This window comes from Crinia signifera, chromosome 5 (assembly GCF_055691185.1).
Source record: "Crinia signifera chromosome 5, ASM5569118v1, whole genome shotgun sequence".
NCBI classification, from domain to species: Eukaryota; Metazoa; Chordata; class Amphibia; order Anura; family Myobatrachidae; genus Crinia; species Crinia signifera.
Genome location: NC_139221.1, coordinates 161,344,150 through 161,358,376, shown reverse-complemented (window position 1 = coordinate 161,358,376; position 14,227 = coordinate 161,344,150). Strand labels below are relative to the sequence as shown.

The following is a 14,227-nucleotide window of genomic DNA, read 5'->3' as shown; positions in this document are numbered from 1 at the left end:
TTAATGAATTATTTTCCAATTTTGAGAAAATGATACAGTAAAACCTAGATATGAATTTTCTTAGCAAATTACACGTACGAATACATTAATCTAGCCAATAACACCAATGCGCGATACAAATCATTTTTTTATGCTGAGCATTTAACTTCTATCAAGTACCTTATTGAAGTATTGAATGCAGTAAAATAGTTGAATTAAAAAATAAATTAAATCAAGTTGTGGAGACAGAGACAATAAGTGTATTGACATTTTTAACTGATGGTAAAATATATCAGTGAAAGGCCAAATTTTCAGGGCATACTGTGTGCTCCAGTGGCGCAATCTGTCAGCGCGCTAATTATAAGACAGTATCTGTTGAGCAATGCCGAGGTTGTGAGTTCAAGCCTCACCTGGAGCAGGAATATTTAGCTTTTTTTTCTTTTAATGATATCATCAGTCATTGATCATCTGCTCTCGGAGCATTTTTTATACGTAAGGATATTATGAAAAAGTAAAGCAAGAACATGAAATGCAAAGCAGACAGTAAACCCCAGTGGCCTAATGGATAAGGCACTGGCCTCCTAAACCAGGGATTGTGGGTTCAAGTCCCATCTGGGGTGTTTGTATTTATATCAACCATCTCAGCATTAGGGGTGGTTCTTTTAGCCTTGCTTCACCTGGATGCTGGATTTGCACAACAGTCCTGTAGAGTTGTGCTTGTTAATTGTTGCCACAGTAGCTACAAAATGACATTTATCATGATAACATTGTGGATTAGTGTCCTTAAAACGTTTTTCTATAATTGAGGACCAAGGTTTAAAGACCCATCTTGGATGCATATTCCTTTGTTGCTCATTAGTCTTCACAAAAAATGATTCTTTTTTCAATGCTTGTGATTTTGTTCTTACAAGAAATCTCCATTTACCTCAACATTTCTGTAGAGTTTGTCTTGCAAATAAGTACCAGAGTGGCTGAAATATGACATTATCTAAGGCAATTGCTGATGGGAATCTTGAAGTCCTTTCTTGCATGTTGGAAGAATGGTATTTTTGATTTTATCATATTTCTTCTGCCACTCATCTTACTGTCATTGTAGATGGTAGAGTTGCAACAAACAACATATTCTTTTAATCAGACTACAATAATGATATAAGACTTTACATATTAAAATAGTGCATTATAAGACACATTAGTGTCAGTTTTCCTTATGCCACATTTTATATCTACTATCTTAACATCATTTTAGAAAAAATTAAATGAATTATTTTCCAATTTTGAGAAAATGATACAGTAAAACCTAGATATGAATTTTCTTAGCAAATTACACCTACGAATACATAAATCTAGCCAATAACACCAATGCGCGATACAAATCATTTCTTTATGCTGAGCATTTAACTTCTATCAAGTACCTTATTGAAGTATTGAATGCAGTAAAATAGTGGAATTCAAAAAGAAATTAAATCAAGATGGGGAGACAGAGACAATAAGTGTATTGACATTTTTAACTAATGGTAAAATTTATCAGTGAAAGGCCAAATTTTCAGGGCATACCGTGTGCTCCAGTGGCGCAATCGGTCAGCGCGCGGTACTTATAAGACAGTATCTGTTGAGCAATGCCGAGGTTGTGAGTTCAAGCCTCACCTGGAGCAGGAATATTTAGCTTTTTTTTCTTTTAATGATATCATCAGTCATTGATCATCTGCTGTCGGAACATTTTTTATATATGTAAGGATATTATGAAAAAGTAAACCAAGAACATGAAATGCAAAGCAGACAGTAAGCCCCAGTGGCCTAATGGATAAGGCACTGGCCTCCTAAGCCAGGGATTGTGGGTTCAAGTCCCATCTGGGGTATTTGTATTTATATCAACCATCTCAGCATTAGGGGTGGTTCTTTTAGCCTTGCTTCACCTGGATGCTGGATTTGCACAACAGTCCTGTTGAGTTGTGCTTGTTAATTGTTGCCACAGTAGCTACAAAATGACATTTATCATGATAACATTGTGGATTAGTGTCCTTAAAACGTTTTTCTATAATTGAGGACCAAGGTTTAAAGACTCATCTTGGATGCATATTCCTTTGTTGCTCATTAGTCTTCACAAAAAAATGATTCTTTTTTCAATGCTTGTGATTTTGTTCTTACAAGAAATCTCCATTTACCTCAACATTTCTGTAGAGTTTGTCTTGCAAATAAGTACCAGAGTGGCTGAAATATGACATTATCTAAGGCAATTGCTGATGGGAATCTTGAAGTCCTTTCTTGCATGTTGGAAGAATGGTATTTTTGATTTTATCATATTTCTTCTGCCACTCATCTTACTGTCATTGTAGATGGTAGAGTTGCAACAAACAACATATTCTTTTAATCAGACTACAATAATGATATAAGACTTTACATATTAAAATAGTGCATTATAAGACACATTAGTGTCAGTTTTCCTTATGCCACATTCTATATCTACTATCTTAACATCATTTTAGAAAAAATTAAATGAATTATTTTCCAATTTTGAGAAAATGATACAGTAAAACCTAGATATGAATTTTCTTAGCAAATTACACCTACGAATACATAAATCTAGCCAATAACACCAATGCGCGATACAAATCATTTCTTTATGCTGAGCATTTAACTTCTATCACGTACCTTATTGAAGTATTGAATGCAGTAAAATAGTGGAATTCAAAAAGAAATTAAATCAAGATGTGAAGACAGAGACAATAAGTGTATTGACATTTTTAACTGATGGTAAAATATATCAGTGAAAGGCCAAATTTTCAGGGCATACTGTGTGCTCCAGTGGCGCAATCGGTCAGCGCGCGGTACTTATAAGACAGTATCTGTTGAGCAATGACGAGGTTGTGAGTTCAAGCCTCATCTGGAGCAGGAATATTTAGCTTTTTTTTCTTTTAATGATATCATCAGTCATTGATCATCTGCTCTCGGAACATTTTTTCATATGTAAGGATATTATGAAAAAGTAAAGCAAGAACATGAAATGCAAAGCAGACAGTAAGCCCCAGTGGCCTAATGGATAAGGCACTGGCCTCCTAAGCCAGGGATTGTGGGTTCAAGTCCCATCTGGGGTGTTTGTATTTATATCAACCATCTCAGCATTAGGGGTGGTTCTTTTAGCCTTGCTTCACCTGGATGCTGGATTTGCACAACAGTCCTGTTGAGTTGTGCTTGTTAATTGTTGCCACAGTAGCTACAAAATGACATTTATCATGATAACATTGTGGATTAGTGTCCTTAAAAGGTTTTTCTATAATTGAGGACCAAGGTTTAAAGACCCATCTTGGATGCATATTCCTTTGTTGCTCATTAGTCTTCACAAAAAATGATTCTTTTTTCAATGCTTGTGATTTTGTTCTTACAAGAAATCTCCATTTACCTCAACATTTCTGTAGAGTTTGTCTTGCAAATAAGTACCAGAGTGGCTGAAATATGACATTATCTAAGGCAATTGCTGATGGGAATCTTGAAGTCCTTTCTTGCATGTTGGAAGAATGGTATTTTTGATTTTATCATATTTCTTCTGCCACTCATCTTACTGTCATTGTAGATGGTAGAGTTGCAACAAACAACATATTCTTTTAATCAGACTACAATAATGATATAAGACTTTACATATTAAAATAGTGCATTATAAGACACATTAGTGTCAGTTTTCCTTATGCCACATTTTATATCTACTATCTTAACATAATTTTAGAAAAAATTAAATGAATTATTTTCCAATTTTGAGAAAATGATACAGTAAAACCTAGATATGAATTTTCTTAGCAAATTACACCTACGAATACATAAATCTTGCCAATAACACCAATGCGCGATTCAAATCATTTCTTTTTGCTGAGCATTTAACTTCTATCAAGTACCTTATTGAAGTATTGAATGCAGTAAAATAGTGGAATTCAAAAATAAATTAAATCAAGATGGGGAGACAGAGACAATAAGTGTATTGACATTTTTAACTAATGGTAAAATTTATCAGTGAAAGGCCAAATTTTCACTGCATATTGTGTGCTCCAGTGGCGCAATCGGTCAGCGCGTGGTACTTATAAGACAGTATCTGTTGAGCAATGCTGAGGTTTTGAGTTCAAGCCTCACCTGGAGCAGGAATATTTAGCTTTTTTTTCTGTTAATGATATCATCAGTCAGTGATCATCTGCTGTCGGAACATTTTTTATATATGTAAGGATATTATGAAAAAGTAAACCAAGAATATGAAATGCAAAGCAGACAGTAAGCCCCAGTGGCCTAATGGATAAGGCACTGGCCTCCTAAGCCAGGGATTGTGTGTTCAAGTCCCATCTGGGGTGTTTGTATTTATATCAACCATCTCAGCATTAGGGGTGGTTCTTTTAGCCTTGCTTCACCTGGATGCTGGATTTGCACAACAGTCCTGTAGAGTTGTGCTTGTTAATTGTTGCCACAGTAGCTACAAAATGACATTTATCATGATAACATTGTGGATTAGTGTCCTTAAAACGTTTTTTTTCTATAATTGAGGACCAAGGTTTAAAGACCCATCTTGGATGCATATTCCTTTGTTGCTCATTAGTCTTCACAAAAAATGATTCTTTTTTCAATGCTTGTGATTTTGTTCTTACAAGAAATCTCCATTTACCTCAACATTTCTGTAGAGTTTGTCTTGCAAATAAGTACCAGAGTGGCTGAAATATGACATTATCTAAGGCAATTGCTGATGGGAATCTTGAAGTCCTTTCTTGCATGTTGGAAGAATGGTATTTTTGATTTTATCATATTTCTTCTGCCACTCATCTTACTGTCATTGTAGATGGTAGAGTTGCAACAAACAACATATTCTTTTAATCAGACTACAATAATGATATAAGACTTTACATATTAAAATAGTGCATTATAAGACACATTAGTTTCAGTTTTCCCTATGCCACATTTTATATCTACTATCTTAACATAATTTTAGAAAAAATTAAATGAATTATTTTCCAATTTTGAGAAAATGATACAGTAAAACCTAGATATGAATTTTCTTAGCAAATTACACCTACGAATACATAAATCTAGCCAATAACACCAATGCGCGATACAAATCATTTCTTTATGCTGAGCATTTAACTTCTATCAAGTACCTTATTGAAGTATTGAATGCAGTAAAATAGTGGAATTCAAAAAGAAATTAAATCAAGATGGGGAGACAGAGACAATAAGTGTATTGACATTTTTAACTGATGGTAAAATATATCAGTGAAAGGCCAAATTTTCAGGGCATACTGTGTGCTCCAGTGGCGCAATCGGTCAGCGCGCCCTTCTTATAAGACGGTATCTGTTGAGCAATGCCGAGGTTGTGAGTTCAAGCCTCACCTGTATCAGGAATGTTTAGCTTTTTTTTCTTTTAATGATATCATCAGTCAGTGATCATCTGCTGTCGGAACATTTTTTATATATGTAAGGATATTATGAAAAAGTAAACCAAGAACATGAAATGCAAAGCAGACAGTAAGCCCCAGTGGCCTAATGGATAAGGCACTGGCCTCCTAAGCCAGGGATTGTGTGTTCAAGTCCCATCTGGGGTATTTGTATTTATATCAACCATCTCAGCATTAGGGGTGGTTCTTTTAGCCTTGCTTCACCTGGATGCTGGATTTGCACAACAGTCCTGTTGAGTTGTGCTTGTTAATTGTTGCCACAGTAGCTACAAAATGACATTTATCATGATAACATTGTGGATTAGTGTCCTTAAAAGGTTTTTCTATAATTGAGGACCAAGGTTTAAAGACCCATCTTGGATGCATATTCCTTTGTTGCTCATTAGTCTTCACAAAAAATGATTCTTTTTTCAATGCTTGTGATTTTGTTCTTACAAGAAATCTCCATTTACCTCAACATTTCTGTAGAGTTTGTCTTGCAAATAAGTACCAGAGTGGCTGAAATATGACATTATCTAAGGCAATTGCTGATGGGAATCTTGAAGTCCTTTCTTGCATGTTGGAAGAATGGTATTTTTGATTTTATCATATTTCTTCTGCCACTCATCTTACTGTCATTGTAGATGGTAGAGTTGCAACAAACAACATATTCTTTTATTAGACTACAATAATAATATAAGAATTTACATATTAAAATAGTGCATTATAAGACACATTAGGGTCAGTTTTCCTTATGCCACATTTTATATCTACTATCTTAACATCATTTTAGAAAAAATTAAATGAATTATTTTCCAATTTTGAGAAAATGATACAGTAAAACCTAGATATGAATTTTCTTAGCAAATTACACCTACGAATACATAAATCTAGCCAATAACACCAATGCGCGATACAAATCATTTCTTTATGCTGAGCATTTAACTTCTGTCAAGTACCTTATTGAAGTATTGAATGCAGTAAAATAGTGGAATTCAAAAAGAAATTAAATCAAGATGGGGAGACAGAGACAATAAGTGTATTGACATTTTTAACTGATGGTAAAATATATCAGTGAAAGGCCAAATTTTCAGAGCATACTGTGTGCTCCAGTGGCGCAATCGGTCAGCGCACGGTACTTATAAGACAGTATTTGTTGAGCAATGCCGAGGTTGTGAGTTCAAGCCTCACCTGGAGGAGGAATATTTAGCTTTTTTTTCTTTTAATGATATCATCAGTCATTCATCTTCTGCTCTCGGAACATTTTTTATATGTAAGGATATTATGAAAAAGTAAAGCAAGAACATGAAATGCTAAGCAAACAGTAAGCCCCAGTGGCCTAATGGATAAGGCACTCTCCTCCTAAGCCAGGGATTGTGGGTTCAAGTCCCATCTGGGGTGTTTGTATTTATATCAACCATCTCAGCATTAGGGGTGGTTCTTTTAGCCTTGCTTCACCTGGATGCTGGATTTGCACAACAGTCCTGTTGAGTTGTGCTTGTTAATTGTTGCCACAGTAGCTACAAAATGACATTTATCATGATAACATTGTGGATTAGTGTCCTTAAAAGGTTTTTCTATAATTGAGGACCAAGGTTTAAAGACCCATCTTGGATGCATATTCCTTTGTTGCTCATTAGTCTTCACAAAAAATGATTCTTTTTTCAATGCTTGTGATTTTGTTCTTACAAGAAATCTCCATTTACCTCAACATTTCTGTAGAGTTTGTCTTGCAAATAAGTACCAGAGTGGCTGAAATATGACATTATCTAAGGCAATTGCTGATGGGAATCTTGAAGTCCTTTCTTGCATGTTGGAAGAATGGTATTTTTGATTTTATCATATTTCTTCTGCCACTCATCTTACTGTCATTGTAGATGGTAGAGTTGCAACAAACAACATATTCTTTTAATCAGACTACAATAATGATATAAGACTTTACATATTAAAATAGTGCATTATAAGACACATTAGTGTCAGTTTTCCTTATGCCACATTTTATATCTACTATCTTAACATAATTTTAGAAAAAATTAAATGAATTATTTTCCAATTTTGAGAAAATGATACAGTAAAACCTAGATATGAATTTTCTTAGCAAATTACACCTACGAATACATAAATCTTGCCAATAACACCAATGCGCGATACAAATCATTTCTTTTTGCTGAGCATTTAACTTCTATCAAGTACCTTATTGAAGTATTGAATGCAGTAAAATAGTGGAATTCAAAAATAAATTAAATCAAGATGGGGAGACAGAGACAATAAGTGTATTGACATTTTTAACTAATGGTAAAATTTATCAGTGAAAGGCCAAATTTTCATTGCATAATGTGTGCTCCAGTGGCGCAATCGGTCAGCGCGCGGTACTTATAAGACAGTGTCTGTTGAGCAATGCTGAGGTTGTGAGTTCAAGCCTCACCTGGAGCAGGAATATTTAGCTTTTTTTTCTGTTAATGATATCATCAGTCAGTGATCATCTGCTGTCGGAACATTTTTTATATATGTAAGGATATTATGAAAAAGTAAACCAAGAATATGAAATGCAAAGCAGACAGTAAGCCCCAGTGGCCTAATGGATAAGGCACTGGCCTCCTAAGCCAGGGATTGTGTGTTCAAGTCCCATCTGGGGTGTTTGTATTTATATCAACCATCTCAGCATTAGGGGTGGTTCTTTTAGCCTTGCTTCACCTGGATGCTGGATTTGCACAACAGTCCTGTAGAGTTGTGCTTGTTAATTGTTGCCACAGTAGCTACAAAATGACATTTATCATGATAACATTGTGGATTAGTGTCCTTAAAACGTTTTTTTTTCTATAATTGAGGACCAAGGTTTAAAGACCCATCTTGGATGCATATTCCTTTGTTGCTCATTAGTCTTCACAAAAAATGATTCTTTTTTCAATGCTTGTGATTTTGTTCTTACAAGAAATCTCCATTTACCTCAACATTTCTGTAGAGTTTGTCTTGCAAATAAGTACCAGAGTGGCTGAAATATGACATTATCTAAGGCAATTGCTGATGGGAATCTTGAAGTCCTTTCTTGCATGTTGGAAGAATGGTATTTTTGATTTTATCATATTTCTTCTGCCACTCATCTTACTGTCATTGTAGATGGTAGAGTTGCAACAAACAACATATTCTTTTAATCAGACTACAATAATGATATAAGACTTTACATATTAAAATAGTGCATTATAAGACACATTAGTTTCAGTTTTCCCTATGCCACATTTTATATCTACTATCTTAACATAATTTTAGAAAAAATTAAATGAATTATTTTCCAATTTTGAGAAAATGATACAGTAAAACCTAGATATGAATTTTCTTAGCAAATTACACCTACGAATACATAAATCTAGCCAATAACACCAATGCGCGATACAAATCATTTCTTTATGCTGAGCATTTAACTTCTATCAAGTACCTTATTGAAGTATTGAATGCAGTAAAATAGTGGAATTCAAAAAGAAATTAAATCAAGATGGGGAGACAGAGACAATAAGTGTATTGACATTTTTAACTGATGGTAAAATATATCAGTGAAAGGCCAAATTTTCAGGGCATACTGTGTGCTCCAGTGGCGCAATCGGTCAGCGCGCCCTTCTTATAAGACAGTATCTGTTGAGCAATGCCGAGGTTGTGAGTTCAAGCCTCACCTGTAGCAGGAATGTTTAGCTTTTTTTTCTTTTAATGATATCATCAGTCAGTGATCATCTGCTGTCGGAACATTTTTTATATATGTAAGGATATTATGAAAAAGTAAACCAAGAACATGAAATGCAAAGCAGATAGTAAGCCCCAGTGGCCTAATGGATAAGGCACTGGCCTCCTAAGCCAGGGATTGTGTGTTCAAGTCCCATCTGGGGTATTTGTATTTATATCAACCATCTCAGCATTAGGGGTGGTTCTTTTAGCCTTGCTCCACCTGGATGCTGGATTTGCACAACAGTCCTGTTGAGTTGTGCTTGTTAATTGTTGCCACAGTAGCTACAAAATGACATTTATCATGATAACATTGTGGATTAGTGTCCTTAAAAGGTTTTTCTATAATTGAGGACCAAGGTTTAAAGACCCATCTTGGATGCATATTCCTTTGTTGCTCATTAGTCTTCACAAAAAATGATTCTTTTTTCAATGCTTGTGATTTTGTTCTTACAAGAAATCTCCATTTACCTCAACATTTCTGTAGAGTTTGTCTTGCAAATAAGTACCAGAGTGGCTGAAATATGACATTATCTAAGGCAATTGCTGATGGGAATCTTGAAGTCCTTTCTTGCATGTTGGAAGAATGGTATTTTTGATTTTATCATATTTCTTCTGCCACTCATCTTACTGTCATTGTAGATGGTAGAGTTGCAACAAACAACATATTCTTTTATTAGACTACAATAATAATATAAGAATTTACATATTAAAATAGTGCATTATAAGACACATTAGTGTCAGTTTTCCTTATGCCACATTTTATATCTACTATCTTAACATCATTTTAGAAAAAATTAAATGAATTATTTTCCAATTTTGAGAAAATGATACAGTAAAACCTAGATATGAATTTTCTTAGCAAATTACACCTACGAATACATAAATCTAGCCAATAACACCAATGCGCGATACAAATCATTTCTTTATGCTGAGCATTTAACTTCTGTCAAGTACCTTATTGAAGTATTGAATGCAGTAAAATAGTGGAATTCAAATAGAAATTAAATCAAGATGGGGAGACAGAGACAATAAGTGTATTGACATTTTTAACTGATGGTAAAATATATCAGTGAAAGGCCAAATTTTCAGGGCATACTGTGTGCTCCAGTGGCGCAATCGGTCAGCGCACGGTACTTATAAGACAGTATTTGTTGAGCAATGCCGAGGTTGTGAGTTCAAGCCTCACCTGGAGGAGGAATATTTAGCTTTTTTTTCTTTTAATGATATCATCAGTCATTCATCTTCTGCTCTCGGAACATTTTTTATATGTAAGGATATTATGAAAAAGTAAAGCAAGAACATGAAATGCTAAGCAAACAGTAATCCCCAGTGGCCTAATGGATAAGGCACTCTCCTCCTAAGCCAGGGATTGTGGGTTCAAGTCCCATCTGGGGTGTTTGTATTTATATCAACCATCTCAGCATTAGGGGTGGTTCTTTTAGCCTTGCTTCACCTGGATGCTGGATTTGCACAACAGTCCTGTTGAGTTGTGCTTGTTAATTGTTGCCACAGTAGCTACAAAATGACATTTATCATGATAACATTGTGGATTAGTGTCCTTAAAAGGTTTTTCTATAATTGAGGACCAAGGTTTAAAGACCCATCTTGGATGCATATTCCTTTGTTGCTCATTAGTCTTCACAAAAAATGATTATTTTTTCAATGCTTGTGATTTTGTTCTTACAAGAAATCTCCATTTACCTCAACATTTCTGTAGAGTTTGTCTTGCAAATAAGTACCAGAGTGGCTGAAATATGACATTATCTAAGGCAATTGCTGATGGGAATCTTGAAGTCCTTTCTTGCATGTTGGAAGAATGGTATTTTTGATTTTATCATATTTCTTCTGCCACTCATCTTACTGTCATTGTAGATGGTAGAGTTGCAACAAACAACATATTCTTTTAATCAGACTACAATAATGATATAAGACTTTACATATTAAAATAGTGCATTATAAGACACATTAGTGTCAGTTTTCCTTATGCCACATTTTATATCTACTATCTTAACATAATTTTAGAAAAAATTAAATGAATTATTTTCCAATTTTGAGAAAATGATACAGTAAAACCTAGATATGAATTTTCTTAGCAAATTACACCTACGAATACATAAATCTTGCCAATAACACCAATGCGCGATACAAATCATTTCTTTTTGCTGAGCATTTAACTTCTATCAAGTACCTTATTGAAGTATTGAATGCAGTAAAATAGTGGAATTCAAAAATAAATTAAATCAAGATGGGGAGACAGAGACAATAAGTGTATTGACATTTTTAACTAATGGTAAAATTTATCAGTGAAAGGCCAAATTTTCACTGCATACTGTGTGCTCCAGTGGCGCAATCGGTCAGCGCGCGGTACTTATAAGACAGTATCTGTTGAGCAATGCCGAGGTTGTGAGTTCAAGCCTCACCTGGAGCAGGAATATTTAGCTTTTTTTTTCTGTTAATGATATCATCAGTCAGTGATCATCTGCTGTCGGAACATTTTTTATATATGTAAGGATATTATGAAAAAGTAAACCAAGAACATGAAATGCAAAGCAGACAGTAAGCCCCAGTGGCCTAATGGATAAGGCACTGGCCTACTATGCCAGGGATTGTGTGTTCAAGTCCCATATGGGGTGTTTGTATTTATATCAACCATCTCAGCATTAGGGGTGGTTCTTTTAGCCTTGCTTCACCTGGATGCTGGATTTGCACAACAGTCCTGTTGAGTTGTGCTTGTTAATTGTTGCCACAGTAGCTACAAAATGACATTTATCATGATAACATTGTGGATTAGTGTCCTTAAAACTTTTTTCTATAATTGAAGACCAAGGTTAAAAGACCCATCTTGGATGCATATTCCTTTGTTGCTCATTAGTCTTCACAAAAAATGATTCTTTTTTCAATGCTTGTGATTTTGTTCTTACAAGAAATCTCCATTTACCTCAACATTTCTGTAGAGTTTGTCTTGCAAATAAGTACCAGAGTGGCTGAAATATGACATTATCTAAGGCAATTGCTGATGGGAATCTTGAAGTCCTTTCTTGCATGTTGGAAGAATGGTATTTTTGATTTTATCATATTTCTTCTGCCACTCATCTTACTGTCATTGTAGATGGTAGAGTTGCAACAAACAACATATTCTTTTAATCAGACTACAATAATGATATAAGACTTTACATATTAAAATAGTGCATTATAAGACACATTAGTGTCAGTTTTCCTTATGCCACATTTTATATCTACTATCTTAACATAATTTTAGAAAAAATTAAATGAATTATTTTCCAATTTTGAGAAAATGATACAGTAAAACCTAGATATGAATTTTCTTAGCAAATTACACCTACGAATACATAAATCTAGCCAATAACACCAATGCGCGATACAAATCATTTCTTTATGCTGAGCATTTAAATTCTGTCAAGTACCTTATTGAAGTATTGAATGCAATAAAATAGTGGAATTCAAAAAGAAATTAAATCAAGATGGGGAGACAGAGACAATAAGTGTATTGACATTTTTAACTGATGGTAAAATATATCAGTGAAAGGCCAAATTTTCAGGGCATACTGTGTGCTCCAGTGGCGCAATCGGTCAGCGCGCCCTACTTATAAGACAGTATCTGTTGAGCAATGCCGAGGTTGTGAGTTCAAGCCTCACCTGGAGCAGGAATATTTAGCTTTTTTTTCTTTTAATGATATCATCAGTCATTGATCATCTGCTCTCGGAACATTTTTTATATGTAAGGATATTATGAAAAAGTAAAGAAGGAACATGAAATGCAAAGCAGACAGTAAGCCCCAGTGGCCTAATGGATAAGGCACTGGCCTCCTAAGCCAGGGATTGTGGGTTCAAGTCCAATCTGGGGTGTTTGTATTTATATCAACAATCTCAGCATTAGGGGTGGTTCTTTTAGCCTTGCTTCACCTGGATGCTGGATTTGCACAACAGTCCTGTTGAGTTGTGCTTGTTAATTGTTGCCACAGTAGCTACAAAATGACATTTATCATGATAACATTGTAGATTAGTGTCCTTAAAACTTTTTTCTATAATTGAGGACCAAGGTTTAAAGACTCATCTTGGATGCATATTCCTTTGTTGCTCATTAGTCTTCACAAAAAAATGATTCTTTTTTCAATGCTTGTGATTTTGTTCTTACAAGAAATCTCCATTTACCTCAACATTTCTGTAGAGTTTGTCTTGCAAATAAGTACCAGAGTGGCTGAAATATGACATTATCTAAGGCAATTGCTGATGGGAATCTTGAAGTCCTTTCTTGCATGTTGGAAGAATGGTATTTTTGATTTTATCATATTTCTTCTGCCACTCATCTTACTGTCATTGTAGATGGTAGAGTTGCAACAAACAACATATTCTTTTAATCAGACTACAATAATAATATAAGACTTTACATATTAAAATAGTGCATTATAAGACACATTAGTGTCAGTTTTCCTTATGCCACATTTTATATCTACTATCTTAACATCATTTTAGAAAAAATTAAATGAATTATTTTCCAATTTTGAGAAAATGATACAGTAAAACCTAGATATGAATTTTCTTAGCAAATTACACCTACGAATACATAAATCTAGCCAATAACACCAATGCGCGATACAAATCATTTCTTTATGCTGAGCATTTAACTTCTGTCAAGTACCTTATTGAAGTATTGAATGCAGTAAAATAGTGGAATTCAAAAAGAAATTAAATCAAGATGGGGAGACAGAGACAATAAGTGTATTGACATTTTTAACTGATGGTAAAATATATCAGTGAAAGGCCAAATTTTCAGGGCGTACTTTGTGCTCCAGTGGTGCAATCGGTCAGCGCGCGGTACTTATAAGACAGTATCTGTTGAGCAATGCCGAGGTTGTGAGTTCAAGCCTCACCTGGAGCAGGAATATTTAGCTTTTTTTTCTTTTAATGATATCATCAGTCATTGATCATCTGCTCTCGGAGCATTTTTTATACGTAAGGATATTATGAAAAAGTAAAGCAAGAACATGAAATGCAAAGCAGACAGTAAGCCCCAGTGGCCTAATGGATAAGGCACTGTCCTCCTTAGCCAGGGATTGTGGGTTCAAGTCCCATCTGGGGTGTTTGTATTTATATCAACCATCTCAGCATTAAGG

General features: G+C 34.6%; 16 non-coding genes across 16 annotated transcripts; all 16 read left to right on the top strand.

The window, feature by feature from the left end:
- The first annotated feature begins 526 nt into the window (after nucleotides 1-526).
- Nucleotides 527-599, top strand: TRNAR-CCU (transfer RNA arginine (anticodon CCU)). The gene has a single exon. It is a non-coding gene; the product is annotated as a tRNA-Arg (tRNA).
- Nucleotides 600-1,538: 939 nt separating this feature from the next.
- Nucleotides 1,539-1,631, top strand: TRNAI-UAU (transfer RNA isoleucine (anticodon UAU)). The gene is given in 2 exon segments: nucleotides 1,539-1,576; nucleotides 1,596-1,631. It is a non-coding gene; the product is annotated as a tRNA-Ile (tRNA).
- Nucleotides 1,632-1,762: 131 nt separating this feature from the next.
- On the top strand, nucleotides 1,763-1,835 carry TRNAR-CCU (transfer RNA arginine (anticodon CCU)). Its single transcript has one exon. It is a non-coding gene; the product is annotated as a tRNA-Arg (tRNA).
- A 940-nt stretch (nucleotides 1,836-2,775) lies between these two features.
- Nucleotides 2,776-2,868, top strand: TRNAI-UAU (transfer RNA isoleucine (anticodon UAU)). The gene is given in 2 exon segments: nucleotides 2,776-2,813; nucleotides 2,833-2,868. It is a non-coding gene; the product is annotated as a tRNA-Ile (tRNA).
- Nucleotides 2,869-2,998: 130 nt separating this feature from the next.
- On the top strand, nucleotides 2,999-3,071 carry TRNAR-CCU (transfer RNA arginine (anticodon CCU)). The gene has a single exon. It is a non-coding gene; the product is annotated as a tRNA-Arg (tRNA).
- Nucleotides 3,072-4,010: 939 nt separating this feature from the next.
- On the top strand, nucleotides 4,011-4,103 carry TRNAI-UAU (transfer RNA isoleucine (anticodon UAU)). The gene is given in 2 exon segments: nucleotides 4,011-4,048; nucleotides 4,068-4,103. It is a non-coding gene; the product is annotated as a tRNA-Ile (tRNA).
- A 131-nt stretch (nucleotides 4,104-4,234) lies between these two features.
- Nucleotides 4,235-4,307, top strand: TRNAR-CCU (transfer RNA arginine (anticodon CCU)). The gene has a single exon. It is a non-coding gene; the product is annotated as a tRNA-Arg (tRNA).
- Nucleotides 4,308-5,473: 1,166 nt separating this feature from the next.
- Nucleotides 5,474-5,546, top strand: TRNAR-CCU (transfer RNA arginine (anticodon CCU)). The gene has a single exon. It is a non-coding gene; the product is annotated as a tRNA-Arg (tRNA).
- Nucleotides 5,547-6,484: 938 nt separating this feature from the next.
- On the top strand, nucleotides 6,485-6,577 carry TRNAI-UAU (transfer RNA isoleucine (anticodon UAU)). Its single transcript is given in 2 exon segments — nucleotides 6,485-6,522; nucleotides 6,542-6,577. It is a non-coding gene; the product is annotated as a tRNA-Ile (tRNA).
- A 1,141-nt stretch (nucleotides 6,578-7,718) lies between these two features.
- Nucleotides 7,719-7,811, top strand: TRNAI-UAU (transfer RNA isoleucine (anticodon UAU)). Its single transcript is given in 2 exon segments — nucleotides 7,719-7,756; nucleotides 7,776-7,811. It is a non-coding gene; the product is annotated as a tRNA-Ile (tRNA).
- A 131-nt stretch (nucleotides 7,812-7,942) lies between these two features.
- On the top strand, nucleotides 7,943-8,015 carry TRNAR-CCU (transfer RNA arginine (anticodon CCU)). Its single transcript has one exon. It is a non-coding gene; the product is annotated as a tRNA-Arg (tRNA).
- A 1,167-nt stretch (nucleotides 8,016-9,182) lies between these two features.
- TRNAR-CCU (transfer RNA arginine (anticodon CCU)) lies at nucleotides 9,183-9,255 on the top strand. Its single transcript has one exon. It is a non-coding gene; the product is annotated as a tRNA-Arg (tRNA).
- A 938-nt stretch (nucleotides 9,256-10,193) lies between these two features.
- On the top strand, nucleotides 10,194-10,286 carry TRNAI-UAU (transfer RNA isoleucine (anticodon UAU)). The gene is given in 2 exon segments: nucleotides 10,194-10,231; nucleotides 10,251-10,286. It is a non-coding gene; the product is annotated as a tRNA-Ile (tRNA).
- A 1,141-nt stretch (nucleotides 10,287-11,427) lies between these two features.
- Nucleotides 11,428-11,520, top strand: TRNAI-UAU (transfer RNA isoleucine (anticodon UAU)). The gene is given in 2 exon segments: nucleotides 11,428-11,465; nucleotides 11,485-11,520. It is a non-coding gene; the product is annotated as a tRNA-Ile (tRNA).
- Nucleotides 11,521-12,886: 1,366 nt separating this feature from the next.
- On the top strand, nucleotides 12,887-12,959 carry TRNAR-CCU (transfer RNA arginine (anticodon CCU)). The gene has a single exon. It is a non-coding gene; the product is annotated as a tRNA-Arg (tRNA).
- Nucleotides 12,960-13,899: 940 nt separating this feature from the next.
- TRNAI-UAU (transfer RNA isoleucine (anticodon UAU)) lies at nucleotides 13,900-13,992 on the top strand. The gene is given in 2 exon segments: nucleotides 13,900-13,937; nucleotides 13,957-13,992. It is a non-coding gene; the product is annotated as a tRNA-Ile (tRNA).
- The last annotated feature ends 235 nt before the right edge of the window (nucleotides 13,993-14,227 follow it).